Source organism: Limulus polyphemus, unplaced genomic scaffold, assembly GCF_000517525.1.
Source record: "Limulus polyphemus unplaced genomic scaffold, Limulus_polyphemus-2.1.2 Scaffold77046, whole genome shotgun sequence".
Classification (NCBI taxonomy): domain Eukaryota; kingdom Metazoa; phylum Arthropoda; class Merostomata; order Xiphosura; family Limulidae; genus Limulus; species Limulus polyphemus.
Genome location: NW_013742642.1, coordinates 1 through 4,738, shown reverse-complemented (window position 1 = coordinate 4,738; position 4,738 = coordinate 1). Strand labels below are relative to the sequence as shown.

Below are 4,738 nucleotides of genomic sequence, written 5' to 3'. Positions count from 1 at the left end.
ATATCATATTTAAACACATACCCTCCAGTATAAACTACTGGATGTTAAGGCAAATACTTTCTTCAGTTATATTTTCACTAACAACATATCCAAATTTAGTTTTTTTAATTATTCAATACAAACCAGGATGGACGTCCACATCACCCAATATATGTACCACCAATCACCTCACCCTTCTTTTATACAGAAAAAGAGAAAGCCTTGCATGCATGATGGTTTTTACTACTTCTTGATATGTGTTTATATTTTTATTAATACTTGTCTAATCAGTGATACCTGTATGTATGTTTGTAAGTATACGTATATATATACTTACAAGTCCTTTGTCCCAAAAAAGAAAATACAATGTATAGGTTTCTTCAAAGCCGGACGTTTTATTTCTTTGGTCGGAATGGCAATCTAGTATTTTGAAAACAAACACAATTTTACTTAATATATAATAATGAAGACTTTTAAGTTTTACATTAAAGCTTCCTAAGTCTGTAATAACAGGATCACACAACCTTATGTAACAAGGAAGTTATTAATATCAAACGATAAAACACTAAATACTTCAAGATTTCTTTAGATATAACTTATAGTAATAACTTTAACCTTGGAATATTGAAGACACAATATGCTGTCTTTTGGAAATTTATTATGCAAATATGCACATAATTTTAATCTATCTAATTTTTGATATAGAAATCTTTGTAAGATATACTTTTCATTGAAGGCCAAGCTATTACAATTCATTTATAACACTTTTAAAATTCTCCATAAAAATTTCTTCCACATACCTATTTATTTAATAAGGATGGTCAGTATCACGGTGTTAATTCACGAAAAATTCAGTATTTAAATAGACTTTATAAATTTTCCCTTCTATAAATGCCTTGTCACAAAATTTTGATTTAAAACATAAATAATAACACACCTGATTGGATCTGTGGAATTAGTTAATACATAAATCACTGTGAAACTAATTTAAAACTCTCATTATTTTTCTAATATTTACTTTTACGTTACTATTACATGTAAATATTGTACCAAATAGAATTCAGACACACACAGTTTACTGTGCAAAGTAATAGCGATGACTTTTTGTATTTTACTTATAATATTAAACGAAGCGTTAACATTTTTCTGTAAAATAATTTTCTAGCTAAACTAATTATAAAATACAGTAGAATATAAATGAGCTAACTTAAAAGTAAGCAATGATAAGTAATACTAATAGTAATGGTCATTTTTAAGATGCAAATTCAATTTCAAGTGTGTTTTAACTAAACTGCACACATCACCCTCTTTAACGGTAAATTCAACTTGGACGTTACAACTACGAGCTAGCACTTTTGTTCAAACGAATACATTGATTTTGGCGTTATCAACTTACCTTCCCTGGCCAAGGTGAAAATCCTTTCATTTTCGCCCTGTAATTAAAAATATGCACAAAAAATTAGATAATTATACATAAAAACATTACGAAATCTTATGTTTATAAAGTTTTAAATAACTTCTTACCATACTGGATCTCCAATGGTAAACTTATAGTTATACGCCATTACAACAAAATACTATACTACTACTATAAACTTTTTACACAAATCAATTACTGACATCAATAATAGTCAACAGATGACACTACCATACAGTAGACGCTTTAGTATTGTGCACCTATCACCACCAGATGGCAGCAAATACCTTTTGCGTTTTTGTTCATATATAATCTTCTATTTTAAAATCAATAATAATTTTAAATCTGATTATAGTAATGTGACATTTGCGATGCCTTTTTCACTTTTTAGAAACTTAAATTATGATAATTTGCAAAAAAAAGCAAACTAAAATATTTTCATGAGTTGATAATGTCAAATCTAAGATGGATAACATTTTAAATTTAATTACACTGTAATCAATTGTAACCTAAAGTAATTAACACCTGCAAAACTATTCATGAATCATGACGTTAGAAAACACCTAGGTTCAAGAAATATATTTAATACAAAGATACGATATCCTATAACCATAGGGCTTTCGAAAGATGGACCATTCTTCTTCAGGGAAAATTGAAAATGAGCGTGTAAAGCAAAGTGTGAGATAAAGTGAAGTTTGAGTGACGTCATGCAGGCCACCATGAAAATCCGAAATGTTTTGAATAGCTTTCAATGTATTGTTATAAGTGTTTCTCATTTACGGTGCGATGCTTCCAGAAACAAAAACGTTAGGTATGAAGTTAGAGATGTATTGTTTTAAAAACGAAAAGTGGTCAAGAGAAATACACTGAGCTTTGATAATGTAAAATTAAGTGAGATATGAAGATTGGTGAAAAAAAAAGATATGTTAAACAGATATAATAAAAAGATGACATAGAAAATTATCACAAATAAATAATAAATTCAAATTCGATGACGAGGAACTCACTTTGAGACTAATAATGGCTGGAGACGGCTTGAATGGGTAATGTCATCATCAGGTACCACAAAACCTTGTCGAAACGTTGTGCATTTGCTGTTATGTTAAACTTATATTAAGGTGTTTCTTCATTACCCATTCAAGCCGTTTCCAGCCATTATTAGATAAATAATAAATAGTAGAAATATTAGGAATAAATATTGAAAATTCTCACCACATGGACAAAAAACAAAACAACAAAAAACTATATATTTTAAAACAAACCAATGACCGGAGATCACTGATCCCAGAATCTGATTTATTTCACAAGGTCAAACAGTATTTAAAAATGCAGTCTAATAAGCTTCTTTTATCTCTCTATCTCAATTTGGAATTCAGTTTTAATGCCGATGAGAGTAACATCGTTAATAGAATGACCGGGTTGGTTAAAGTGTTGGGCAAAAGGAAGGTCCTTTTCAATGTTAATAGAAGATTTATGGTTGTTGAAACGTTCTCTAAGAGTCGTTTGGTCTATCCTACATACTGGTGATTGCATTTTTTACAATGTATGAGGTAAATGTTTTTTTGTGTTGTGCAAGTAACTTCTTCAGGACTTTCAACGTGGTTGTTGAAAAATGAGTCCACCTGATACCAGAAAATAGCAACAAAAATATAAAATATAGCTCAAGAATATTCTTTAATCTTTAAATCTCAACTCTCCCGTGACAAATGGAGACGTAATTTGTAACTAACAAACAGCCTCTGAGCTAAGTGTGATTTTATGATTAAATATTTTAATTACGGTTTAAGAGAGCAAAAATGACACTTTTATCTGACGTCGTTTAGAAACCTACATATTGTAGTGATCATAAAATAAGTAAAGTATATTTCAATTATATCCATTAGTAAAATCCGATAAATATAGCAAAGGCTACATTTGTTTCATTTTTGCGATGAAAATCCCAGTAAAATAATCAAAATTTCGAATAAAAACAAGAGATGTAATCTCTATGTAATTCCACAAGTCTGAAAGTCATATAAATGGTCTATTGTTAGAAAACTGGTACACTTGGATTAACATATGTATCTCCTTAAAAACTATATCAAGAGTCCAATCCAACTTATGAATATTTGACCCACTAGGTGACGCCACTTATTTAAAACTTCAGGACTGCCCAACTTCAGCAATATAAATACAAATATTCCGAAAAACCGAGACAAACTCGTTAGCAAAGAAAAACCAATATTCGAAATTTGTTTGACCTACGTAAAGAATCAATAAATTCAAAAATATCTAAAGGGGTCAATTTTTATAATTATTGTTTCTTGTTTGAACTGACAGATAATCAAGTGTGATATATTCTAGTTTTGAACACGATGTGGCACTAGAAATCCCACCCGAGTTAAACTTCACTTCTGTAACTCTATATATTAAGTACGTCCATGTGCAAAAACCTGAAATAAATTTGTTTTAATAAAAAGTCTAAAAGATTTCTTAAAAAGGTATCATTGGCAGATTACAGTTCGTTAAACGGTAAGAGTTTGATTTGAATTAACTATATAGAACATAACACAAGGTTTATTAGAGTTGCTCATTAATGTAGTAATTCAAATAACGTCTAGTTTGACCAGTATATTTTTTTGTTACATTCACATCTAATTTGATATATACCTTTTTTTTTTTTGTAGAACATCTTTTCTATCTTTAGTGTCAGGAAAAATTATTTTAATTTTGTTAGGAAAAAATTATGTTTTCTAAATTCATTGGCAATTTGACTAGTTATACAGTTTACATATTGTTGCGTCAGCGGAGGTCACGTGAGTAGTATCACGCCACGTCCTTCTCGAACATTCACGTCCCTTCCTTCAATCTCGGGATCCTTATAGATATAGTGTAGTCTTGTATATATAAGACGGTCACAAAGTGACGGAACAATGTGTAATTGAACTGAGTATTGTTGAGTCGAGCACGTGAGACGTTCGTTGAGAATTAAAGCGTTTGTTATAGCGCGACTGTTGAAATTAAGTGCATCACAAAGTTATATTCAGAAAGAATAAACCAGTTTTATTTAAGAAAGGACTTGTGTCGCTAAAGTTTCGTCAGAACGAATTTACGGAAAATCAACTAACGAACGGAGACGTAACAAATTGGGGTCAGAGAGTGGGACAAAAAATGGAAACGAGAAGCGGCAAATGAAACTACAGCTTAGCAGACTTGATGTCAGCAATACAAGAGCAGCAAAAGAAACAAGAAGAACGAGAAACTAAACAAGAAGAGAGATTACAGCAGTTGTTGGAGGAAAAAGAAAAGAAAAGAAACAAGAAGAGAGACAACAGCAGTTGCAAGAAAACCTGCAACAGTGGC

The 4,738-nt window shown here is 30.5% G+C and overlaps 1 long non-coding RNA gene across 1 annotated transcript; it reads right to left on the bottom strand.

The window, feature by feature from the left end:
- Positions 1-316: 316 nt before the first annotated feature.
- LOC106477696 lies at positions 317-1,606 on the bottom strand. The gene is made up of 3 exons (XR_001292016.2): positions 1,504-1,606; positions 1,376-1,412; positions 317-399 (listed from the first exon to the last, which is right to left on the bottom strand). It is a non-coding gene; the product is annotated as an uncharacterized LOC106477696 (long non-coding RNA).
- Positions 1,607-4,738: the final 3,132 nt, after the last annotated feature.